The sequence below is a fragment of the Felis catus genome, chromosome B2, assembly GCF_018350175.1.
Source record: "Felis catus isolate Fca126 chromosome B2, F.catus_Fca126_mat1.0, whole genome shotgun sequence".
Classification (NCBI taxonomy): Eukaryota; Metazoa; Chordata; class Mammalia; order Carnivora; family Felidae; genus Felis; species Felis catus.
Window position 1 is genome coordinate 123,557,042 of NC_058372.1, and position 27,749 is coordinate 123,584,790.

The window sequence follows — 27,749 nt, forward strand, 5'->3', positions numbered from 1 at the left end:
CCCTGTCGTGTTGCAGGAGCGAGTCTGTCCATGCTTCTGACAGCATTTGGTGTTTTATTAACCCCCACTGAGTGCACGTATGTGAGCAGGCACGGTTTTTACATTTGCCTCGTCCTCTCCAGAACTTTCAAGCCATGCAAGTGAGCACGAGTCGTAGGAGACTGAAATGATACAAGGAGCAGAAAAACGTCTGGCGGGTCATACGGGTCCACTCTGATTCTGATCTCAAGGAAAACTTAGTGGCCTTCAACATTTCACATTTGAATGATGGCAACAGCTTCTCAGCCGGTGATTTGCTCGCACTCCTGGCCTCTTTTTACACTCCAGGGAAAAACTTTAATCTTGATTCTGATCATCTCACGCTACCTATTCACAAATAATTCTACCCGAGTTGTTAGCATCTGTGGCAACTTGCTCTTTGCCTCTCAAATCCGTTCTTTCCTTCTTCCTTGGAGACACGTCTCCGTCAGAGACCGCGTTTCCTAGTCTCCCTTGTGACTAAGCGGTCATGTGACTACATTCATACCAATGGAATTAATTAAGTGATAAGGACACTTAAGTAAAAGAAAACTGCTACTCTGGCTTTTCTCTCTTTCTCTGCCCCGCGAGCTAAAACACGGATATGACCATGACCCAGTTTCAATAGTGCATGCCAAGTCAATGCCCCCGGGGAGGCAGAGCACTGAGAAGAAAGGAACCCAATCTCTGAACAACTGCAAGGAACAAACGCCGCCATTTTCCTCAAGGCTGTTACTTGAATTTGAAATAATTTCTGCCTTATTTAAGCCACCACAGCTTTGGGATTCTTTGTTCCAGCAGTTTAGTGTTAGCTAAATTAATGCAGCGTTACCCTTCTCAATAGGATTCTTGCTTCCCTTTCAATGTCATCAGTGGCCATACCTTCAAATGACTTCTACGCTCTAAATATAAGTTATAAATCTTCCAGTTACGTGCTAAGATCATACATAAAAACACTTTTCAGCCCTTTGACAGAGGTTGTTGTTAACTGCCTACCCATCGTAAATCGCCCTTTCCGGGCAACCATACTTTGATGTCGTTTTGAAGAACCTAACTCTCCCCCCCGTTCTTAGCCATGTGATTAGAATGGGATTGGCCCACCTCCAATTTTAGGGATGGTTCTTAATTGGCTGAAGCCATAGCTCTTTTCCATCAACTACATGATAAATTAAGAGATGAGTACATAACCCAATCACGTCTAATGAGCAAAAATGAATGCCAAGACTTTTGCCACATTCCTCTAGATAATGGAGGCTGTAAATATGAGGTCTGGAACTGTTTTGCCATTTTGCTTCCATGAGTGGACCCACCTGATGATGAAGAAACGCAGAGCTGAGAGAGTCACAGAAAGATGGAGCCCAAATCCTGATAAGAGTTCTTGAGCCCTAGATCAGACTGTACCTGAAGACAGACCTACACATCTTCTGATTCAAGCCAATTTGAGTTGAGTAGTCTGTGACCTTTAACATAAAGAATTCTAACACACTTTGGTAATGATCTTTCTTTAGACCAGTTTGTTCTGAATATCCTTCCTCGTTGGCAAAACTCCTATTCATTCTTTAAGACTTAGGCTATCTTTCACCTTCTCTGTGAAAACTTCTTTGACTCTCCATCGATGCTACATTCTTCAGCCAGAGTTAATTGCGTTTCCTAAAACTCTTGAAGTGTTTCGTGTTGATTTTATCATTTTCTCATATGTTGCTTAAGAGTACATATGTTCTCTTAAGAGTACATCTCCCACAAAATACCTAATGACTGTGAGGTCATGTCATTAGATACTTTGAAGCTGAAGATCACGTCTTTTTTCTTTCTTTCTTTTTTTTTTTATCATGAGGCTGAAGATCATGGTCTTTTTTCTTTAATTTTTTTTTAAGTTTTACTTATTTGAGAGAGAGAGAGAGAGAGCATGCACAAGTGGGGGAGGGGCACAGAGAAGGAGAGACAGAATCCCAAACAGGCTCCACACTGTCAGCACAGAGACCAATGCAGGCCTCGAACTCACAAACCATGAAATCATAACCTAAGCTGAGACCAAGAGTTGTATGCTTAACTGACTGCGCCACCCAGGCATCCCAGATCATGGCTATTTTTTTGCCATAAATTCTAGTCTTGCAGAATACTTGGAATGTAAGCACTCAACACATTTATTATTCTTTATTATTGGGTGAAGGAGACAACAAAGTTTATTTCAATTAGTAGCAAGAAAACAATGACTTACCATTAGATTTTTTTTTTTCACAATTATAATTTGTTGCTTTGTGAGGTAGTGAGCAGCCCGTCACTGGAGGGGAAGAACAGAACCTGAGTATCCTGTTTACCGCAGAGTAAATTCAAGGTAGGGACAGACATTCTTTCAGTTCTAAGATTTTCTGAGTGATGTCTCATTTTAATCCACTTGATTCTGTATGATGATCGGAGGAAAACCAAAGTGACGACAAAATTGGAAACCCAAAAGGCTAGATGGAACTTTGGTTAAAGCCATTCCATGTTTAAAATGGTGCACATCACTTAGGTCTAACCATAAAAGCCATGTTTCTTCCCACTCAGTCTTTCTTTATGTGGGAATATCTAGCTCTCTGCTTAAACTTTGAAATTTGTACAGATTTCCAAATAATTAATACCTCTTGTCTAGGATTATTTAAGAACAGTGCATCTTGAAGACAAACTTGGGTGCCTCAGTCTGTTGAGAGTCCAACTTCAGCTCAGGTCACGATCTCATGGTCCGTGGGTTTGAGCCCAGTGTCGGACTCTGTGCTGACAGCTCAGAGCCTGGAGCCTGCTTCAGATTTTGTATGTTCCCCTCTCTCTGCCCTTCCCCTGCTCACGCTCTGTCTCTGTCTCTCTCTCAAAAATAAATAAATATTAAAAAAAAAAGGCAAATGGATGGTCCATGCATGGACCATGAGCTGAACACAATGACCTCTGAGGTTTCATTTCTTCAGTCCTGGGTTTCACGATTAAGTCGCCGTAAAGTATGGGATGTTGTGAGACTTTGGTGCCATCAGTCTCAAAGCAGGCTGGGACTTTGACAGTCTCAAGCCCAGGGAGCAGGTGGAGACAGATCAAAGCCTCGTCCAGGGGAGAACAATTGGGCATGTCTAGGTGCAGCTGTTCAATATAATTCAGTCTCTACTGGTTGGTCCAATGCCTAGCCCAGTATAGCAGAGAAAAACTAAGACAGGTAATTCATTCACAAGCTGAATTGCTCCCACAGTTTTGATGGGAGGTAATGCAGCTTCAGTGAGAAGACGGGATGCCGACATAGGAAAGATGGAGACGAGAACTGGAACTCGACCAGATACATTGGGGTTCAGGCCAGGGCAGTCAGACCTGCAGAGAGACTGGGGAGGCCATGGAATGAGACCCCCACAGAGAAGCCTAGGCTTGAGGGTTGGACCAACCCAAACATTTGCAGTGATGCAACCTGGGGACAATTGGGCCTCACCTCTAGGAAACTGGATTGCCCAGTTGGTGCTGAAGGAGTCTCCGACCTAGACAGAGCTGTAGAATTGGGTCTAGTGAGTTTAACTTCAGATTCCTGTGGACTCTGGAATGAAGGCTGCTATATGTGTTTCAGTCTTTCAGGACTGACTTAAAAAATAGGGTGGCTGGATCCCGCACGAGGGGTATAACAGTAAATACAAATTTAAGAAGCTAAGTTAAGATCAAGGCAAAAGAAATAAAAGCAGATGCTGCTAGATCCCCTCAATCAATAAGGACAATAATTAATAGAGACATCAAGAGTCAGCTGAATTCCCCTTATGGGTACCATGATCACAATTCACCCTTATACTAGCAATGGTTTTAAATTTAATGGTAAGTCTGTATTCTGGGACTAAGTGTCGATATGCCATGTCCAAAGGGTTCATATATTGAATTGAAATAAATACACAGATTTCTCCCATTTGCTTTCCCTTCAGTGTTGAGCTAGCAGGACATTTTGCACTGACCTCTCTATAGAATGAAAGAGCTATGATGAATCAGACTCCCTTTAAATTTTGCTAAAACAATTCAGACGCATTTAGAAACTTTTGCTTTCTTGTAAGAATCTCTCATATAAATCCTTGCAGTCTTTTCTTTCTAAGACTGGATAGTCACTTCCCCATCAGAATACAAACTCAACAAGGGTAGAAGTTTGTTCACCAGTTCTTCCAAGAATTTAGAACTTGGTGCCTGGCACATAGTACATGTTCAAAAAAATATTTGTTGAATGAATCTCAGTGTTGGCAATTGGGAAGTGGGTGAGATTTTTTTTTTCTTTTCATTGTCTTCTGTTTTCTTCTATCCTTGATCTCTTGTTTGTTAAGGCCCCTATAACGTAGATGGAATTTTGAAGAACTATTCTGTCTTAACAATTACTTAGAGAATCTACCATTAATTTTAAAAAAAGAGAAAGAAAGAAAGAAAGAAATGAAGCCCCTTGCTATGGACAAGATAGTAGTCATTGTGAGAAGTACAGGTATGAAAAAGACAAGGACCCTGTCTTTTAAGTTTACTGTCCAATAAAGGAGATAAAAATATTCATAAGGTACTGTAATGTAGGATATTATGAGATACGTCATTGATAAAGAGGCATATAATCCATACGGTGATCTATATGTGGTTATAGTGATGTGCACAAATGCCAAAAGTCATGGCTCTATATACTTAAGATTGTAAAATTTATGTCACGTTGAGGTATGATTGATGTCCCTCAATTTATTTTTTTTCAACTTTTTAAATTTATTTTTGGGACAGAGAGAGACAGAGCATGAACGGGGGAGGGGCAGAGAGAGAGGGAGACACAGAATCGGAAACAGGCTCCAGGCTCCGAGCCATCAGCCCAGAGCCCGACACGGGGCTCGAACTCACGGACCGCGAGATCGTGACCTGGCTGAAGTCGGACGCTTAACCGACTGCGCCACCCAGGTGCCCCTGATGTCCCTCAATTTAAAATGGGGTTCAGAGAAAGAGTTTATGACAAAGAGATAAGTTTAACTTATACCTCATCTAATTAACTACTTGACATTATTTAGACTGGATTTGCTTGATATTAAAATGTCGACACTAAAATAAACACACATTAAGGAGTGTGTTTCGCCGTGTATAAAAATCCCTCCTATGTTTGCCTGAACTGCCCAATATTTGATTTTAAATAATGACCCACCATTTTTCGGTAAATACAGAGCAAACCTCACCTTTATTGATCTGACCCTGACCAGTTGTCATGAAGGTGAGCGAAATCACCAATGTGTTGGTAATTCTAAAGGTGGAGAGCTTCCTAGAACTTACAGGTCAGAGCAAATAAGAGTCCGCGGCTAATACCTTCAGAACCCAGGGCATAGATAGCCCCACGGGGGACTGATGGCCAGCTGTCAGGCCTGAGTGACTGACTGACCATTGGCTGGGTCCCCGCAGGTGGTGGTGACATTGATGGAGGATGATGGATGACTCTTACACAGCCCCACCCCTCCCACTTACCCATATGCATGACAGAAGGGTTCCAGCCTCTGTACCCTGGCCGACAAAGCCTCCGAGTGGGCATTCAGATGTGTAAAAACAACGCATTCAGATCCAGCAGGGCTTTGGCTACAAACCTGGAGGCATTTAATGAGTTGCTAATGTGAAAATAATTTTCTTTTCTGACTCCTGAATTGTAGGAGTAAAGATAGATAGAGGGAAGCCATACAACTGGTAATGACTCTGTTGAAGAAAACAAAGTTGCTTTCAGGAAATGTAAAAAAGGTGGACCCGTCTTGTCAGAGGCTGACGGGAGCTTATTGAAAGACGTCCCTGCTCTACTTGTCTTCTACTTCCTCTCCCTGCCCATCCCAACCTGCCCTGCGTTGTGCACATGTGTATTCACTCTCCCCTCCTTTTCCCTGCCCTCTGAGCTGAATTCTCTCCACCTCTCTGCCTCTTGATCCCTCCTTCCATCCCTCAGTCCTTCTCTTGCTTTTCCACTACGCTCTACTCTTCTCTGTCCTCTCCTTACCCCTTAATCCCTCTCACCAGCCCCTCTCTCGCACAGATTGTTTTCCTTCCTGTTTTTGTCTTTGTCTCTAATCATCGTTTTTGGAAAGGATGTCAGGGCGCGTGTGTCTTTAGAAACAAAACCCGGGAACATTGTAGAATAAAAAGAACAAGGAAATTAAGAAAGGATTTGTCAACTTTAAAAGCCACCTTGGGACACGACAGGGGGAGAGGATTAGTCATCCAGGATTGTCTTGTCTGTCTAGGAGGACTGATGGGGGGAAGCCTCTGCAGACAGATCAGCTGTTGGGGCAGCATGGATGATGGGGCACTGTTTGCACTGACCCCTATTCGGTTCAGATGGAGAAACTAAATATCACAGCCGGCCTCACTAATGACTCATTTTCTGGAAAGTTCTGGCTACGTTAGGGAACAGTGAATTATAAAGCACTTCTACAGAAACAAACTTTTGAAGCACCTGGGTGGTTCAGTCAGTTGAGCATCTGACTCTTAATTTCAGCTCTGGTCACGATACTAGGATCATGGGATCTAGCCCCTCATCGGGCTCTGGGCTGAGTGTGGAACCTGCTTGAGATTCTCTCTCTCTCTCTCTCTCTCTCTCTCTCTCTCTCTCTCCGCCCCCCCCCCCCACTCCCACTCTCTTTCTCTAAAATAAAATTTAAAAAATATTAAAAAAAGAAAAAGAAACTTTTTCAAGTACACACAGAAGTAGCATCTTCAGCTTCTGGGAGATTAGTTTTTTGACTAGAGAACAATATGTTAGCAACAGATAAAATCTAATTATGACACATCAAGTGTACGTAAATGAACATTTCTGCTAAGGTTGTTTGAGAACAGTTTACTTCCAACATTAACTGAAAAATGCGCCCTTCAGTTTTGCTTACGCTATTAATGCATATGGCAAACACACCTTTTAGAGAAAATACTGGTTAAACTTTGTCCCAGGCACTATTTCGAACAATCACAAGCCCTAACTGTGTGAGGCCCGTATCAGATATTTATTATCTTTAAATAACCTTGGCTGCAAACAGTTATGGACCAGAAATATCGGTTGAACATGTCTGTGACTTCTTTCTAGCTCTAAGTTACTGAGAAGTAAATGGAAACACATGTTACAAATACTATGTGAGAGCCAGCACCACACCGTTGAACGAACTTCCTGATTATGATCTACCTAACAGCCATATTTGAATGTTTGCCCTGCATAACATAGGACCTGGGCAACACTTTCAGAATAACTCACAAAGCACTACCAACTCGTTGTGTCTTCAGGGACACCCAGGGATTTGGGGTTCTGTCTGAGTGTTAGACATCCACTCTTGTACTGGACCCCAGAGATTTAGGTCCCCAGCCCTCACCTCCAGCTCACTCCAGCAAGTCATTGAGCATCTGAAAGAACCAGAACACATGGGCAAAAAGTCACTGCCTAATTACGCCATCAGACAGTGAAGATGTTGACAACTTGAGAGAGACTTCTCGGGGCCCTTGTGGGCTAGTTTCGAAACCGTGGCCTATTGGTAGAAGATACGGAGAGAAGGCCACAGGATGTGGCATGAATGAGAAGAACCTCAGGACCGTTCTTGTGTCATAACCTCCAAAAGCTCTAGAATGGACCCACGGAAATCATTCTTCATTTCAGGGGCTCTTGGCAGCTGGGGGTCTCCTTGGCTTGGTCCACATGGATCTACAGCATATAGAGGCCATTGGTGCAATCTGATCTATTGAAGGATTGCCAAATGGGGCATCAGCATCAGAGTATAATTTCAGAAGCCTGCCAGTAGCAGACCCTAGGTTCGAATCTGAGCTCTGAGGCTGACTTGCTATGTTTACCTTGGACAAGTTACTGAACCCACATGTGCCTTAGTTGCCTCGTCTTTAAAATAGAACAAGATTATGGGGCGCCTAGGTAGCTCAGCTGGTTAAGTATCTGACTTTGGCTCAGATCCTCAGATCCACAGTTCGTGGGTTCTGGCCCCGCGTCGGGCTCTGCGCCGACGGCTCAGAGCCTAGAGCCTGCTTCCGAGTCTGTGTCTCCTTCTCTCTCTCTGCCCCTCCCCGGCTCATGCTCTGACTCTCTCAAAAACAAACGTCAAAAAAATATTTTTTAAATAAAATAGAGCAAGAATAGACAAAAGGACATGATACCTGAGATTTGATTCAGAAATCGGGGAGGGGGACACAACAGCAGTAAATAGGTAAGCCAGGATTGGCCACAAATGGGCACTTGTTGAGTTGGGCTGTAGCTGTATGAAAGTTTATAATACTATTCTCATTGCTTTCAGTTCTCCATGATGAAAAGCTTGAAAATTCCCATGAGAAAAATGCTTTCGAAAGTAGCGATAATCACTGTACCCCCCTCATAAGGTTGTGTTCAGGATTCAACGAGAGAATGTGTGAGGGCCGTCAAGCAGCGATTCGCGCACAGGAAACACCACCGACGTGTCAGGTGCGAGCATTATTAATACTGCTGCTGTCGTCAGAGAGCTTTGGCGGCGACGTGAGTGATATTAGAACCGGCTCATCTCTGCAATCCCATTCTTTTCCCTTCGACTACCAATATTTTAGTTCAGGGCCTTTCTCTTTCCCGAAGATTTCCAGAGGCCTCCCAACTGCTTCCCCGCCTCCTGTCTTGCCCTCCGCCTCTCTCAACGCAGCCAAACGCAGGACAGAGCTTGGAAGGGCGCCACGAGGTGGGAACCTCGGGGAAGAAGCACGGCTGGCCCTTAGGGAGCACGCACGTGGGGACGCAAAGCTGCTGAGGTCAGATCATGAGCGAGACGGGGAGGGCAGATGAAGCCGTTCTGGAGGTTACCATAGTTGTCTACGCGTGCGATCATGTGGAGCTGAGCCAGGCCAGCGGCAGTGAGAAGGAAAAGAAGGTTAACAGGAGAGACAGAGACAGAGAAGAAGTGGTAAAACCAAGACAACTCTACTCCTGGAGATAGGCTGAATGTAAAGGCTGAGAACGAGACAGAGGTGCCAGATGACCTCCCAGCCTTCGGTCTGGGTAAGGAGGAGAATGGTCATGGCCCCAAGCAGGGCCGCAAGTGTCCTACCCCGAACTAGGAGGGCCTGGGGGAAAAGGGTGGGCTCCGTTCCAGAGGGGAGGAAAGAACACTCTGTTTGAGTATCTTAGGGCCTGTGGCCGGGTCTGAAAATTAAATTGACACAGACAGATTAGCAGGAGAAAGGCATAGAAACTCATTTAATATGTTTTACGAGACGTGGGAGCCTTGGTCAGGAAAGGAAGACCCAGGGCAACTGTTAAACCTGAGTGTTTTATTTGGTATCATGAAGCGCGGACAGTCGCGGAGGAACGTGACAGGTCAAGGAGCATAAGGGAAGTGTAGTGAATGAGGAAGCTTAGCAAGGCCCGGGTTGTTTGGACATTTCTCCACGGCCCTTTGTCTTGGAGATAAGGATGCTCATTTCCTCCCGGTGTAGGGAAGGTACCTCTCTTAGGAAGATCTTATGACCTGCTTCAGGGATAAGAGTGGGCGAAGGGCAGAGGGAGAGCTCCTGCTTCTGTCGTTTCATCCATTATGCCAAGGTGCCACATTTTGGGGTAGCGTGTCCTGAATCCCAGCAGCCCGAGTCAGCTTGTTGTACGTCGGAGTATCTGCAGAGAATTGTCAAGAAAAGCCGATAGAAGTGAGAACCCGGTTCATCCCTGAGGTTCCCTTTTCTCCCCTTTAACACATAGATGTGTTCAAAATACACAATCTTCTTAAAGTTGAGGGTAATCAGAGTAAATAAAACGGGAGAAAAATAAAAGACCTAATTAAGAAAGTTCTTCCTGACATGTCAATTCAGTACATTCAGTACAACTGAATCAAGAAATAAATCAGATTCTAGGAAATATGCTTAAAGATTAAATTGAATTGCGTCTGGTGTGCACGTGATAGGCACATCCAGATTCTCTCCTTCGCCTCCTGTCTCTGTCTCTGTAGTCCACCCCCTCCCCTCCCAACACACAGAAACTGTTTTCCCCATTCATCAATGTAGCAAAAAGAAACCATGGTGCTGAGGAAGGAGTAGATGATCACACCCAGCCTCCCGGTTTGATTAATAAGTGACAGAATCGTGTTCCTGTTTTCAGGGAGCTTTCCTATCATGGCTATAGTCTCTGGAGAGCTCAAGTCTACAAAGCGATAACATCTGGTGCCCATTATTTCCCCAGATCTGTTGTGATTAGTCCATATGATAAGCCTGGCCAATTGCTATGGGCAAGGGATTGCTACATTCCCCCCACCAGGGTACTGGAACTGTCACTTCTGGTTTGTGGCCCCTGCTAATTTGCCACCATAATTTCCAATATCTGCTAGAATCCCACAAGGAAATCTCAATGCCTTGCAGGGGCGATAGGCTGTGAGGCTGTAGACAGAAGGCTAGCGCTGATAATAAAAAGGAGAGGCTTATCAATTAACTCAAGCAGCGCTGGGGAGACAGTGACTGGCTGCCCACTCCCACTTGCGTTGTGCTTTGCTGGGGAAACGGTCCTGGATGACTTCAGATTTGCTGATGACAGAAACAATGAAGCACCCACAAGTTAGAAGGAAGAAAAAAAGGTCAGAATAAATTTAAAATGTTATTTTATTGATCCTTCTTGCTTTTTAAGAAAGAGAATTTGCTGGCTTTCCAAGCGTCTTTCATTCTCCCTTCTTCAATCTCCCTCACAAGCAGTGATGCAGAAGAATAATAGTTGGAGGCCGTCCAGGTGGCAGAATGGCTTGTCGCTTCAGATGGTGGAAGAAGGTTCAAGACCCTAGGAAGAGCAGTTACACTATTGGAGAGAACTCACTGGTATCAGAGCTGACTGCTGAATTATGTGTTCCCTTAAAAACTTTTACACAAGTTTGGCAAATTTATTAGGAACAATTATGCTCTGAGTGCATAAACTGAAAAAAAAAAAAACCAAAGGCAGTCAAATAATTGTAATTTTTACCAAATCCTAATGATAACTGGATAATTTTTTTCTCTGAAATGAATGCTAATTTTGTCATTAAATGAATTCTAAAGATGCAGTTTGGGACATTTCACCAAAAGGAGGTATGAAGGTACAGAGAGTAAATTAGCGTTTTCCATATATATTTTTTTGTGATCTTAGTAATCATTTAAATATTATTTGGTTCAAAAACATTTTTAGAAGCACATGCTTGTTTTGATGCCTTTGATAGTAGTATCAGTTAATAACTCAGAATTCAAAATTAAATAGTAAAATATAACAACTTGCTATCACTTATTCAATAGAGTCCGTAGTTCCTAACTACTGACATACCAAGTGTTGTGGCTAACTATTGTCACCAATGACTTAAGTCCATAGGTCAGAGAAAAGTAAAAGTGTCAATGAATCAGGTAGGACAGGTGCTTGAATTTCTGTTCTGCCATCTAGGTGTTTTGCCATCAGGCAAACATGGACCTAAGGTCTAGGGAGGAAGAAGGTAGTCTTGGAATTAACATCAAAGATGTAGGAGCAACTAACTGCCAGATACTTAATGTGGTAAACACGGGTCAGGTTTACATAGCCAGACTCATTCCAGTGAAATGGGTCCGTGGGTGGTGAAAAGACAGAAGGAAAAGTTTGGCTTGTATTAGCAAATACACTGTTGCCATCAGCATCAGTGTCCCGAAAGAAAAAAAAGGAAATGTTGACTTAAGGCAAAATTACCAACAGTCCTCCCATCTTACATTGAGTCCAGAAAGCCTTTTCCCCTTTTCCTTTTGTATTAATCCAATCCTAGTTTTGCTGTTGTTGTCCAGAGCGCCTTTAACCACGGGCTGCTGGCCTGACCTTGGTGATCATTCATTGTTCTATCCCTACTTCTAGTTACTTTCCCTTTTCCCCTCCCAACCCCTGGCCTCTCTTCCGGGCTCAGAGAGCCCCTCCCCTCCAATAGCCAGGTCTACCTAGAAGGTCAAGTAACTGCAGGGGTAAAGCAGTTATTCTCAGAATGGTGGAGCCTAACCATCTAGACCCTAACTGGATTTGGAGAGGCCTGAATGTTACTGACTGGTTACGTGCAAACCACATTTCCCCAGTATTTAACTCTTCTCCACTTCACTTTGAATGCTGTTGATTTAACCAAGAGGTACCCTGCAGGCAGATAACTAGACGGACGGAATGAAAACTCGGTCATTACCGAAGCTGCCTCCACAGGTAGGTCTATGAAGATAGATCCCGGCTGGTCCAAGTCAAAGCTGAAGGAAGTATGTGGTCCTGGGCCATTCATTAATATGGACAGTTTAGGCTCCAAAGTCTTGCTCAGTTACTAACCTCTTTCCATTGTCTCTGAATTACATATTAATGTATTTTTTTCCTTCAAAGGAGAACTATCTAAAAAAAAAAGTTGTTGCTGTTAATATGAGGAAATCAAAATGCAAAACTGATCTGCAGTACTATGTAAATGATATAAAAATATTGTAATCGAAGTGTAAAATTGTATTCCCTTTGTGTTTCTTTAAAATTTAAAACGACTGCTTCAACATTTTGGTTTTTCTCTGCAGGAATAGTTATATTTATGTCTTTTTAGAACGGTGTCCATCCATCGTATAAAATTGACGATCCCAGTACAAAGTTGAAATCCTGGGACTCAGAATATTTTGCAAGTTTTCATACACGTGAACAGATTCTGGTCATGGTCAATTTACCGAAAGTAGAAGACAATGCTAATTTTTGGACATATGATCGGTTATTTTTTATTTTTATTTTGTTTTGCTTTACAGCATCCTTTCTTTTTTCTTTAATGAATTTCTTTCATTACCCAATTTTTCCTCCTGTTAAAAGTAAACAATTACTTCAGTAAAACGAAACATAGTAAAAAATAAAGAACACCCAGGCGTTGTTTTCATGGTGACTCCAAATCACATTACCCATTTTTCCAGCAAACGTGTTTTGCCAAATTGTCAATTGCTGCCACTGACCCATTGCTCAAGATAACCAAAGCCAGAATTCAGAGTAAAGAACAAATCCAATTTGTGTTAGCAGCGACACAGTGTTGAGTGTCTGTGTAGCTTTGGTGTGACGAAAACACAGTCATTCTGCTGGTTTAAGATATTTGACATTAATAAATAAACTACTTGCCACAATTATTTTTTTTTTATTTTTAATTTTTTTTTCAAGGTTTACTTATTTTTTTTGGGACAGAGAGAGACAGAGCATGAATGGGGGAGGGGCAGAGAGAGAGAGGGAGACACAGAATCGGAAACAGGCTCCAGGCTCTGAGCCATCAGCCCAGAGCCTGATGCGGGGCTCGAACTCACGGACCGCGAGATCGTGACCTGGCTGAAGTCGGACGCTTAACCGACTGCGCCACCCAGGCGCCCCACACAATTATTTTTTTTTTAAATCATGTGTATTTGGGTGTGTTCAAGGACTTCCTTACCCAACTTCGCTACAATTACACTTTGCAAACTGAAAGTGGAATTACTCTTGCTTTTTTGCCTGTAGTGCGCACAAATGTAGAGTAGAATCTCCTGGGGTGGAGACATCATCTTCCAGTCCCTGCACAACCTGCTAGTTCCACTTGACTAGGCTTACAGAGGAGCCGAAGGAGGTCAGACCCTCTCCATTGACACTAATGGACCGTTTTATGCAAAACTGTTCATTTTCCGGAAGGAACCATGTCTGACTGGTGGAGTGATTCACAAAAATCACTTCATTAAACCAATACTCTTCATGCGTGGCCTTATTCCCTTTAGTGGGGTGGAAACTGAGCCACGCATGGGTACCCAAAGAGGGGGAGCTCATCCCCACAATGTGAATCCAACCTCAAGTGCTCAGACAATGACATCCTGGGGCCGGCACACAGACTAAGGCAAGCCTTGTGACTCTATTTGTCCCCTTAATGTCTACTTCCGTGGGACTCAGCACCGCGCACAGAAATTGGGAAGCCAGTCTCACAGGACAGTCCCTGAAAGTCTCCAGTCTCCACACCAACCCTAGTTTTATTCTTCGCCCTGATTCTCCACGGAGCAGCAAATAATGCTGTTCACCATGGGTGTAGCCAGTGGGGACTCCAGCTTGACTCCTTCCGGAAAAGCCCTGGAAAGCTCTCTTCGCTGTACGCCTGGGAAAGCAGCACACAAGCTGGAGATGCTCTCTACTTCTGACACAACACTTGCGAATTCCCTCACAGTCTCCAACAGCGTGGAGAGTCCAGAGACATGAAGAGATCCCTGGAGGAAGGTGCTTAATTTGGAAAAAGCAGTAGGAACAGGACCGATTGAGGTTTGGAAGGCGAAATGGAAGTGAAAAGATGAGAAGCCGAGAGGTTGGTTAGAGCTTGATGAAAATGCTCGGAGATTCTGGCGCAACTTTATCCGAACCTTTACAACTTCAGAAGACCAAATCATCTCTACCCTCGGGTCACTCTGTTCTCCCCAAATCGCCTTGCTCGGCCGAAGTCAGTGCTCCCAGCTGCGAAATGCCCCGGCTTCTCATTTCTCCGGATGGCGATTCTGCTTCTCTGATTCAGAAGTGCCTCGTGTTACTTTTCGGCTTCTGCACTGGGTCTGGTGATACTAGGTTTCATTTAATGGTCAGACACCAAACGCTTTGACCTTTCAAAATACTAAAAATGAGTGCTTTGCCTTTAAGAGCGCTGTGGCCAGCGGTCTGTGAAAGGTCCGCTTTGCTGTGATTTGCACAGCCCCGGACCGCTGGAGCTCAGCTGCACCAGGCTAATTTCCATAAGCATCATGTGGTGTTACAGAAACCACATTTTGCCAAGCTGTCAACTATACAGCCTTCTCTTTGCTAAACAGACTCCCATTAAAACTGTCTGCACAATTTGTCAGTTAAATGAGGTACAAGAGGGACGCTCTATTTGCCCCTAATTAGCTGCGCAGACTACCTTTGTCTGTTTGATTAAGCATTCACATTATCAATTTTGTTTAATCTGATTCATTTCACACACCTCCCCTGGGACAAAGCCCATACGGTTAACTAATCTCTGATATCATCTCTCATATCAGGCAGCTCTCATCTCCCCCAGAATACATTCTACCCACAGGCACCGTGATCATCAAGCTCCACAGAGGGGAGCTGGTCTGATCAGGGGCAGAAATTTAGCTTAGGAACTGGAGCTGAACGCCGACGTGCATCACTTAAAGTTTAGAGCAGATTCTCCCTCAGTGCCCTCTGTCTGCCATCATCCACCCATTCATGTGTTCATATTCACTAATTCATTCATTCCGGCAGTGAACATATTGTCTGCCTACTATGCACCAGGGCCTGTGCTGGGAGCCGGGAGGGAAGCAAAGATGTGTGAGAGAAGGTTCTTGCTCTCAGATCGCTTATCTTCTCAACCCTAGAGAGCACTGTGAAAACAGTCAACCAGCCAGGAAAATACACTTGCTCCCCGAGGCCAGTTCTCCTAATGCCTGTCACACGTGGCCTGTTCAGCTTGGCTACCAAGCAGCTCTCCAAAGAAAGATTTCAGAGAAACACATAAAAGCAAGTGGTCACAGCTTCCTGAAATAGTCTCCCTTCCCACTCCCATTTGGAAAAAGAGTCAGCAACGGAGGAGTTTTCAGAATTTAGAATGCACGAATCACTTGATCATAAACAGCTCTGAAATGTCATTGCATCTGATACCTTCACTGACGTGATCGCTTAGTGAATTCAAACTGCGTTGCATTCAACTGACGTCATCAGTAGGTTGACGGAAAGAACGCCTACTAAGCACTAGGAGAGCACAAGTGAAAGTTTCAAGGGGAAAAGCGATTGGCTTAATTTAGTGGGAGGTACACAAGTGTTCTGGCAACCGGATTAATGGAAAAAGATGCACGTATTGGTGACCTGTGAAACACTCGTATTCCTGAAGAACTATATCAAAACCTTACACCGATTATGACTGCGGTCTCAGAAACGTATTCGCCCTGAAGGTTGTTGGTTGCGGGCAGATGGTAAGCACTTGAAAATGAATATTAGAACCTCGGGGTCGGAAACAGAAGGCCTTGGAGTTGTCTAATGCAATCCTCCGCTCTGTCTGGGAATCTCCTGGATGACACTCCTAGGTAAAGGGATTGTGGATTTTCTGCACAAGAGCTCCTGCGAATGGGGTCTCCTGTCCCAAAGCTGCCCTCCCCTGGACAGTTCGTCCTGGCTAGCAGAAATGTCGTCGTGCTGAGCAGAAATCTGTGCCTGCCAAACTCCCCACCTTGCCGACTGCAGGGAAGCAGGTCCGTGTAGGTAAGTCTAGCCCCTTCTTAACAACTGGGAAGACAGCTTTATGTTCCCTGCCCAGACCTTCCTTCTCTAAGTGCAGTGTCTTTAGTTTTGCTTAGCACCTCTACATCGGGTGCTGTCTAGTTTTTCTACCTTCTCCACTCCCTCTCTTCCACATATTCTTTGGTTCATTGCCTTTCCTTTCCAAGTGTGGCCCAGAACTGAGAACCGTCCCCAAGAACGTCTGGCATCTGCAGTTGGAGTGGGGCCCTACCCTGACTCCAGACCACATGGGGTCCAGTTCTGAACAGGTACTCTGAGCTCCTGTTGGCTCTTTCAAGGGCCCCGTGGCTCTATGGATTCGTACTGGCCCAAAACGCTTAGGGTTTGTTAACCCCTCGCCTGTATTCACTTCTCACCCCTCTGGATTTACTCTGTTCCTCAATTTTATGTTAATCCTTGTTACTTATTATGTACATAGAATCCTTGTTACGGATATACACACCTATGCATATATACACACATATTATCTTGTCAACACCAGTTCATTTTAGTTTCGGGGTTGAGAGCTGATTGTGCCCTCTCAACTTTGTGTGGGCTCTCAATTGGACCGGGATGGCATGACTGTGTCATCTAAGTGATTGATTCAAATTTAAAGAGAATAAGAATAAAAGTGAGTGAACAGAAAGCCACTGAGGTTTCTGGAACAGTTAAAACAACTACTACCAGGTATTGAGTGATTAGATATGCCAAACATTAAGTACTTTATATGTCTTCTCCCATCTAGTGTTCAGAAAATGGTGTTTTTCGTGTTTAGTATCTTTAGCAGGAGGTTGGTGTTAAGACGAGAAAATGGAGACTGGGAGCCTAATACAATGACTTGCCCTAAAGAATGTAGTCAAAATTATGTGGAGCTAGAATTTCCACCCAGAACTGATGCGGGAGCCTGACTTATTAAGCACTTTATGGTATTGACTTCTTCATATCTAAGAGAAAGGAACAAGACATAGGCAAAGACAATGACAGCAATAAGAAAGTAGAATTCCAGAAACTCTTGCCATTTACCCCATTTGTTCGTTTACCATGCATCCCCCTCAGGTGTAAAGAGTTAAATTCATGTACTCCTCTGTTCAAGCCAGAGGGCTCCTTATGTTTCACTTATTTGTTCTTTTAATCCCATTTTCCACTTCCATTTATCCCCCCCGCACTGGAAACCTCACAAATGTGTTTGATCCGAAATCTTGAATTTGTATATGTCCTTGCAAAACATGTAGCGTTTTTGTTTTAGCTGTGTTTATTTATATCATCGGCATGCACTACATTTCATTTGTTTCATGGCCTCTAACCCCTGCACAGTATTACACAATGTATATCCACCACATTTCATCTGTCTCTTCCTCCAGTGACAGATACCTAGACGGCCTCCGACTCTCTGCTGTCCCAAGCGAGGCCAAGGAACATCTTGGTACATGAACCTTATCGTGATGAGTGAGAATTTCTCTGGATTATAAACCAGGAATGGATGTTCTAGGACATAGGTGAGTGCTAAACAGGCCCATTAGCAGAGTAAAGGATTTCTGTTTTCCTCCATAAATTTGGTATTTAAAAACTTTTGACTTTTGCCAATCTGATAGGTATGAAGTAATTTCTCATTACAGCTTACCGTGGATTTATTAGTGGGTTTGAGTGTCTGTCCGTGTACTTGTTAGCCATTTGGATTTCCCCTTCTGCAAACTGCCTTTTCACATCTCAGCCCATTTTTTCACGTGGTTTGTTATTTCTAGGTGAGTTGTAAGAGTTCTTTGCATAAAAACATACTCGTGACATCTTCTTATTTTCTTGTTTATTTTTCAGTATCATGTCTGTTTCCATATAGTGAATAATGATAAAATTTGTCAAAAGATTTCAATCACCAATTCTGTGGTAACGATCTTTAAATCTATGACCGTCCCTTACCTTTCTGCCTGGATGGACTTTGGGCCCCAGAAATGCAGTGCACCCCTTATTTCTACCCTATCATCCATCCTTCTGCATTCTGGGTATGCGACTTAATGACATTGCTATCTACCCAGTTGTCCGGTTGTCCAAACGAGAAACATAATAGATTTCCTTGGCCAGTGTTTTTTCTTTATACACCGTAGTCACAGCATCATGTCAATTCTACCTCAGAAATACATCTCATATCTCTCACTTCAACTCACTTTCTGTTACCTTACACGAGTCTGCACTGTCCCTGATCTCCAATAGGTCTCCAGATTGTTCTGTCTCCACAATGTCTCTGCTTCTCACAACCCTACCCTACCATCGAGGTGCATTACAAACAACAAATGTGGGAGTTTCATGTTATGCATATTTTACCACAATTTTATTTTTTTAAATTTTTAAAATGTTTTTATTTATTCTTGAGAGAGAGAGAGACAGACAGACAGACAGAGTGCGAGCGGGGGAGGGGCAGAGCGAGAGAGGGAGACACAGAATCCGAAGCAGGCTCCAGGCTGTGAGCCATCAGCACAGAGCCCGACGCGGGGCTCGAACTCACAAGCCGTGAGATCACAAGCTGAGCTGGAGTCGGACACGCAACCGACTGAGCCACCCAGGCGCCCCTACCACAATTTTATAAAATACATGCGGTCTTGTCATTCCCAAGCTTACAAGTCTCCTTTGTAACTATTATTGCCATCTGACCCTGACCCTACTCAACAGACCATCCTAGCCATTGAACTCAAACACACTCTCTAGTCCCCAAATAGGCTTAAATTTTATACATTTTCCCCAATAGTTTATTCTGCCTGTAATGTCTTCTCTTTACTTACATACAGGAAAACTCACCTTAAAGTATAACTTTAAGTTTGTACTTCAGTCTCTTTTAACAAATAGCCTTTCCATCCCCCCAAGTATTTTCTCCTGCCCCTTTGCCCTCTACCACATCTTCCCCCACCCCCACCCCCTGCCCCACCTCCAGGTAATGCCCGATCTCTTTTCTGTTCCTGTAGTTTGTCTATAGAAATTCCTATAGATGCATCATAAGGTATGTAGCCTTTGTGTCTGGCTTCTTTCACTTAACACAATGCCCTTCAGATTTTTGTTGTTGTTGTTGCTGTGTAGTGTTTCACTTCATGGATAGACATAATTTGTTTATATAGTTGCCACTTAATAAACACTTTTTTCTGTTTCTGGGGCGCCTGGGTGGCTCCATCGGTTAAGCGTCCAACTTCGGCTCAGGTCATGATCTCACAGTTTGTGAGTTCGAGCTCCGCTTTAGATCCTCTGTCCCCCTCCCTGCCCCTCTCCAGCTCACACCCTCTCTGTCTCTCAAAAACAAACATTAAAAAAATAATAATAATAACATTGTTTGTTTCCAGTGTAATGATATTATGGGTAAAACTATTATTAACATTTGCATACTAATCTTTTACAGATATATGTTTTTATTTAGATTGGGTAAATATCTAGGAAGGAAACTGCTAAATCAAAGAGCAAATATATATTTACATTATAAGAAAATACCAAACTGCTTTCCAGAGGCTGTCCTATTTTGGATTCCTGCAATCAATATATGAGAATTCCAGCTGCTTCACATCTTCACCAAAGATTTAAGTGTTGTTAGAGTTTTAAATTAAGCCGCTCTGAAAGGCGTGTAGTGCTATCTCCTGACAGTTTGAATCTGCGTCAAGACTAATTACATTGAGTATTTTTTCATGTAGTCAATCATATTCTTTGGTGAAATGTCTGTTCAAACTCTTGTCCATTTATTTTTTTTAATGTTTATTTATTTTTGAGACAGAGAGAGACAGAGCATGAACGGGGAGGGTCAGAGAGAGGGAGACACAGAATCTGAAACAGGCTCCAGGCTCTGAGCTGTCAGCACGGAGCCCGACGCGGGGCTTGAACTCACAGACCGCAAGATCATGACCTGAGCCGAAGTCGGCCGCTCAACTGACTGAGCCACTCAGGTGCCCCAAACTCTTGTCCATTTAAAAATTCAGTTGTTTAGGGTCTCATGGGTGGCTCAGGTTGGGTGGCCAACTCTTGATTTTGGCTCAGGTCATGATCCCAGGGTTGTGGGACTGAGCCCCATGTCAGGCTCTGAGCAGAGCATGGAACCTGCTTAAGTTTCTCTTTCAATCTCTCTCTCTTTCTCTTTCTCTCTCTCTCTCCCTCTGTCTCTCCCCTCCTGCTTGTGCTATCTCCAAAAACAAATTCAACTGTTTGTCTTCTTTAATAGGTTAGTAACAATTCTTTATATATTATGGAAACTAGTCCTTTATCAGATAAGCATTTTGTAAACATTTTTTCCCCAGTATTGGTTTAGCTTTTCATTTTCTTAATTGCATCTTCAGAAGTTTATAATATGTATCTACAAAACAGTCATAGTTATAGAAATGTTGATTCTTATGTCTGGGATGGACTCAACTCATTATACTCATTATATTGTAAATTTTATTTTTTTGATGCCTGGATGTCTGAAAACCGGAAAACACAGTTCTTATATATCATCACATTTCAGCTGTTCACCTTCCTGAGGAAAACCAGAGACATTTACGATATAAAATTAAAAGTTTTGGGGCGCCTGGGTGGCTCAGTTAGGCGTCCGACTTCAGCTCAGGTCATGATCTCACGGCTTGTGAGTTCGAGCCCCACGTGGGGCTCTATGCTGACAGATCAGAGCCTGGAGCCTGCTTCAGATTCTGTGTCTTCCTCTCTCTCTGCCCCTCCCCCACATGTGCTCTGTCTCTCTCTGTCTCTCAAAAATCAATAAAAATGTAAAAAATAAAATAAAATTAAATTAAATTAAAAGTTTCGATGGCTGTAGTGTTCTGGAAATTAGTATTTTATACCAAATAATGAAGTAATATGGGAGATCTTAAGTAAGGATGAGTTGAAAAGTTTTCAACATTGTATTTGGCCCTTATTTTTTCCTAGATATTTCTTGATCACAAAAGGTTGAAGCATCATCTTCCTGTTAAACTTGTTTCTTCCAACTCACATTCTCATGAGCAAGCACATTCTTTTTTTTTTTTTTTCTTTTCTTTTTTGAAGTAAATAGATAGGTCACTTTCTCATGGACTGTTGGCTATAATCGGAGCCCATTTGTGTCAATAGAATTTTAAAGCAAGATTTAACATCGATAAACCAAATTAAGTCAGATAATCTAGTCTGTCATACACATTTTATAGGCAACCGTCTGGTCTGTTATATACATTTTATTTCAGGGTAAAAAAATAATTATAACACAGATAGCAGTTCATAATTTTAGGAATGTATACTGAGAGCATACACACTGTATGCTCAGTAGACAGCTTGAAAAGCAGGGTGATATGACTGTAGTATCTGTCACTTTATTGGTTCACCGTGTTTGTTTCAGATAATCTGCCTAGATAGATTAGTATCCTTAAGCTCTGTGCTTAGTTTAAAAAGTTAATTTTCCCAGGGGCGCCTGGGAGGCTGGGTCAATTAAGTGTGTGACTCCTGATTTGGGCTCAGGTCATGACCTCATGGTTGTGAGATCCAGCCCCACGTGAGGCTCCGAGCTGGGCGGAACCTTCTTAAGATTGTCTTTCTGCCCCTCCCCCGCTTGTACTGGTGCTCTCTCTCTTTCTGCCTCTCTCTCTCAAAAAAAGAAAAAAAGTTAGTTTTCCCAAATGGGGAATAAGGGATAGGGGTTTTAGGTCTAGAATAGACCGTTCTCCATTTTCCTCACTCAGAAAAACTCTCTTTAGTATTTCTTAAGGTACAGGTCTACAAATGACCAATGTCCTCATTTTTTCCCCGAAGAATGTTTATTTCTCTTCTTCTGTGTGTGAGTGTGGGTGTGTGTGTGTGTGGGGGGGGGGGGTGTTTTTATTTTATTTTACTTGTGTGTTTGTTTGTTTTGCTTAAAACAACTAACATTATCTTATCCTGATTCTTCTGTGAATCAGAAATACGAGAGCGGATAGTCTGGCTCACAGGTGGCAGGGAAGAGTGTAGTCATCAGAAGCCTTGACCGGAGTTAGAGGGTCCTCTTCCACCACACTCACACGAATGTCAGAAAAGGCCCTAGGGTCCTTAGAGCTGTTGGCCAGAGGCTTCTATCCTTTTCTATATGGGCCTCTTCATAAGAAGGTTGGAGCGTTCTCGCAACATAGCAGCTAGCTTCTTCCTAAGCAAGTGATCAAAATTGCTATTAGCCCCCTTCTTGAAAGATATTTTTGTTTGAATAAAATCCTAGGATGGTAGGGGTTTTTTCTGTCAGTACTTTAAAGAAGCCTTGCCACCCACCGTTCCCTACCTTCCAGAGTTCTGGATGAAGAGTTCTGGGTCTTTGAAGACAGTGTCTTGATTCTCTGGCTGCGTTCAAGATTTTCTCTTTGACTGCAATACGCCTGTGTGTGGTTTTCTTTGAATTCATCGTGCTTGGTGGTAAGCTTTTTTGACTCTGTCCATTCAAGTCTTTCACTAATTTTGGAAACTTCTCAGTCATTTTTCTTCAACTGTAGTTTTGGTTCCATTTTCTTTCTTTTTCTCTTTTGGGACTCCAAGTGCACATTAGATATGTTTAACATCTCTAATAGTTCTCACACTCTATTTTGTTTTGCTTTGTTAATTCTTTTTTCTCCCTTGCTGCACTTGAGTTGAAAATTTTCCGTTAACTATCTTTTAACTCTTTCTGTCCTTTGCTTTCTCCAGTCTACTGTCAAACTCAAACAATGAGGTCTTAGTTATAGATACTGTAATTTAAATTCTGGAATAGTTATTCGATTTTTAATATATTTTAATTTTTGTTGAAAGCCTTCAATTTTTATTTATTTTGTCTATGTTTAACTCTATTTTTAAAAAAACACATCAATCATAGATATTTTGCTGTCTTTCTCTGCTAACGTCAATATTTTGATCATCTCTATGTCTACTTCTATTGGTTATTTCATGTGTTCAGTAATGGTAAAATGTTCTGTTTCATTGCATTCTTGTATTTTTTAAATTGTATGCCAGGAAATTTGGATGATACATTGTAGACACTGTAGATTATTTTATCTTCCTCTAAGGAGTATTCATTTTGTTGTTGTTGTTGTTGTTCTGCCGGGGTTTTTTTCCTGACAAGTAATTAAATAATTGTTTATTTGACCTGCCAGATCTTATGGCTAGACTTTATGAGGTTAAGTCTATTTTATTTTTCTCTCATTCCTAGGGTGTAGTCCTGACTCTTATAAAGAGTATTCACCTAGTTCTCTCTCTTCTGAGTCCAAACTCTATCTCCCTGTGACTCAGAAGTCCCCACAATTTCTGCAAAGCACTCTAGCCTCCCATTGTTATGCTCTGCTAGGTCTCCTAGAATCTTACTCTAGGCATGTGTATTGAGAAGTGAGCCAAAGAAAACTTTTAATGCATAGTCTGGGACTTTTTTTTTTTTTATGTTTTTTTATTTATTTTTGAGACAGAGAGAGACAGAGCATAAGCAGGGGAGGGGCAGAGAGAGAGGGGGAGACACAGAATCTGAAGCAGTTCCAGACTCCGAGCAGTCAGCACAGAGCCTGACATGGGGCTCGAACTCACAAACCGTGAGATCATGACCTGAGCCGAAATCAGATGCTTAACCGAGCCACCCAGGTGCCTCTAGTCTGTGGCTTTTTATCTGTAGCTTCCCTCCTTTAAGGCACTCTGCCCCTGAATTCTAACAGCCTTACAACCCTGAATTCTGCTCACTGTTTCCTCCACTGAGTGGGGTTTTCACTCTCTGGACTCTGTATGCTGCACCACAGTTTAGAAAATACTCTCAGGGAGAAGCCCAGGGTAAATGCTGTGCTACTCTCAATGGTTTTCTTTCTCAAAACTTAAAGCCCTGAGTTGGTTGCTGCTCAGTCCTTGCAAACAATCTATACAAAAGAATTTTGAACTAATGTGTGTTATGTTTGAGAAACCCTGACTTTACAATGATAACTATGATCAAGTAGTGAACATTACCAAAATGCAAATATATTTAACATTAGAGCATCTATAATGTACTATTTACAAGAAAAGATTAAGGAAGAAAAATAGCATGATTATTTCCATAGATGCAGGGAAAAGAATTTGATGAAATTCAACATCTATGTATAATTTTTTTTTAAAGCAAGCATTTTCCTAGATGGTGAAATATTTAAACCATTTACAATCAGCAATAAGACAATAATGTCTGATATCACCATTTCCATTCAACGTTGAACCTAAGGTCATAGATAATGTAAGAAAAAAATATATATATGAAAGCATAAAGTTAGTGAATAAAAGGTGAAATTATCTTAATTCACAGAATTCTATATGAATAAAACAATGTAATCTATATACATATATAATTATAAAAATCAACATGTTAGCTTAACATGGGAACTATAAAATCAATATACAAAAATCAATTGCATTTTTATAATCAGCAAAAAAATTAGAAAATAAATTTTACAAATGGCAGTAAAGCACATTATGAAATGGTACATATAAAATGACCCTGTTGAAACATTTTATATACATTTTGTGCATTGAAGGTTGGAAAGATACCTGTCACAATGTTAATCACTGTTTTCCTTCAGAATCTTGCCTTATCTTTTTGCTTTCTTTAAACAAGATCTCTGTATAGCTTCATTTTCTAAATAAATAGATTAACTTCACACTAAGTGCATCAAGAATATTATACATGGTCAATATTAAAAATCACACTTTTACTTCAGCTATGTAGAGCTGAAGAGTGAAAGGTAAGCGTGTACCTAGAGGTTAATGTCAAAGTCCAGTACATTGCTGAAGCTTCTAGTTGGTGAAAAAAAAAAGGGGGGGGTCAGAATAATTACTGTGGTAAACTCAACCTGTTGGTTCATTGATTTAATATTTAGTTCTAAACAGCTTTTTGAACCTCTCAGAACATTAGAGAATCATCTAGTTATCCAATAAATGCTGAAAATCTCAAAAACTTAAACAATAGACTTGTCATTCCTTGATTGAAATGACTAAAAGAGAAGATAGGTTTAGTTAAAGGATTTAAGCCAGGAGTTGTTTAGAAAGTGTGTTTTGAGATCACTTAAAGGTACTAAGCGGAGTTTTATTCCCATATTTACTTTCTTCTCAGTGGGTCCCTAACATCTACTTGGATGTTTTAATTTTTAATGTAAATATTCTAAGATCTCTTATTTCCCAATAAACAAACTGACTGATTTACATTGAAGACTAGCACTAATTCAAAACTCCAACCTCAAGAATAACTAGATTGTTCTTCCTGGTATTAAACTTCTGTGAATAAACATAACTTGAAATGTTTATAAGTGGCCAAGAACATCTGGCTTACATTCCTAATAAAAAACATTAGGTTAAGAAAAAAAAAATTTTGTGGGTCCCCAGAAAAATTTTACTTCATACGAAAGAAAATGTAACTTTTCACCTGCTTGTGGAAAGATACAATAACTACAGGTAGAAAAACTAAACTATTTTTTCACTTAATTACAGAAAAATAGTTATTGCCAAAAATATGAGAAGTCAGATTAATGTAAATGGATCATTCAAAACTTCATAGCAATGGCTTCAACTATTCAGTCCCTCATTTACACAAATAAGTTTTTTAATAGCTCTATATGCTCTGCTCTGGGAATCATTCTGATTCATTAGTTTCTTTCCTTGATACTATTAAGTATAAATACTTATGCTCTTTGGCATTGCCATCAGTTTTATATCAATCTAATTAGTATCCCTACATGTACTTATGTTAATTAAAAAGGATATCAAGTCTCAAAGATGGAAGTTTTATTCTCCTTCACAGTTTTTGGTCAAAGAATTGCAAATAATTATGGATAAGTATAAGAATATAAATCCATTCTGCAAAGAGAAGCAAATATTGGGAGACAGTTTCCCTCTCCTTTTGTAAAGAAGTTTATCTTGTGAAGGAGGCTTTACTGTGTTCTATGAGACACACAAAATGAGGGAAATTGTGGTTGTTTAGTTTATTCCATTTTTAAAATTTTAAGCCAATCCAATATTAATCAAACCATAATAGTCCCAGCCCTAGTGTAAAAAGCCCTATACTTTTTAATTCCAAATAATTTATCATGCATATTTTTTACTGAAATCAACCAAATGAATATTACCATTTGTTTCTTGCTGTTGTGCATTCATTCATTCATTCATTCACGAATTATTATTTGATTCATTCAGTCATTCATTTGATGAGTAAATATATAATCAATACTTACCAGAGAGAATGTATTTTGAAGTGGTTAGAAAACATTCCTTTAGGGTGCCTGGGTGGCTCAGCTGGTTTAGCATCTGACTCTTGATTTCAGCTTGGTCATGATCCCCAGGTCATGGGATTGAGCTCTGCGTCAGGCTCTGCAGTGAGTGTGGAACCTGTTTAAGATTCTTTTTCTCTTCCTCTGCCCCTCTCCCCACCTTGCATGTGTTCTCTCTCTCTCAAATAAAAAATTAAAAAATGAAAAGAACATGCTCCTTTGAGCCAGATGGCTTTGGACCTTGATATCCTCATCCATAAAATGAGGAAAACAATGGGAAAAATAATCATAGCATTATCAATGAATTAATATGTTATGTGCTTAGGCAGCCCTAGTCTATCATTGTCATCTTGTAATTTTATAAATATTAGCTATTGTTACATGTACTAAATACTGTGGACTGAGACACTACTTAGTACTCAGTATAATATAAATTTCAAGCTTCAAAAGCTATTTTTAAGTCTCCTTGCACATGGTAAGCTCTATAAATATTTGACTGTCACTATTAATCATTCTCATGCTGTATTTTCCACATGAATTTCTCTGTATGCACCAATATGCATAGATTTATTTTACATGACATTTTTGTTCCTCATTCTTTTCTACTAGATTATAAATTTCTTGAGAATAAATTTTTTTTTTTTTGAGTTAATGAGATAAGTCTCTCAATACCCTCTGTGATTTAAATGAGTAAACCAAAAACAGTTTGCCAGGCCACAAGTTTAGGCTGCTGAAAGTTTGGATTTCCTGAGAGAGGGGAGCTTCTTTATCACAACAAAGGTATGAAGAAGGTGGAGGGAGGTTCCCTTGCCTCAAGGGTAAGCAAGGTTGCTATTGCTATATTGTGTGCAATTCATTAACTTCCAGGCCATGGCAAAATATATAAGCGGTGTTCTGAAATGTTAATTGGGAGACTGCTGAGACAGCTGTTTCAAGAGGGGAGCAACCACAATCCAATAGACTATTTAAAAACATCACCCAAGAAATTTATCAGCACACTCCAAATTTGTTCTCTCGTTTCCTATTTTCTTTTACCGTGGCATTCAAACTTCTAGACCATATTTTAGTATATTTAGCATCAAGCATATTTTGTTTTTTAAAACATTTCCTAATTTAAGGATAAAAATAAGGAAATTTGTGTCACTCAGTTGGACACCCAGGGGCATGCTGTGAATCACAGAGCAAACCAGCCACAATTACGTGAGGACATTCTGAGCAGCCAAATAAAACTAGACTGGTAACCATATTAGTTTGTTCCACTTATGTTACATATCTAAAATGTAGTCATATTTGTCCAAAGTTTTGTAAGTTGGTGAGTTATACTTTAGAGGGAATCCATGTGAACCTTTCCCATCTTCTTATTAAAA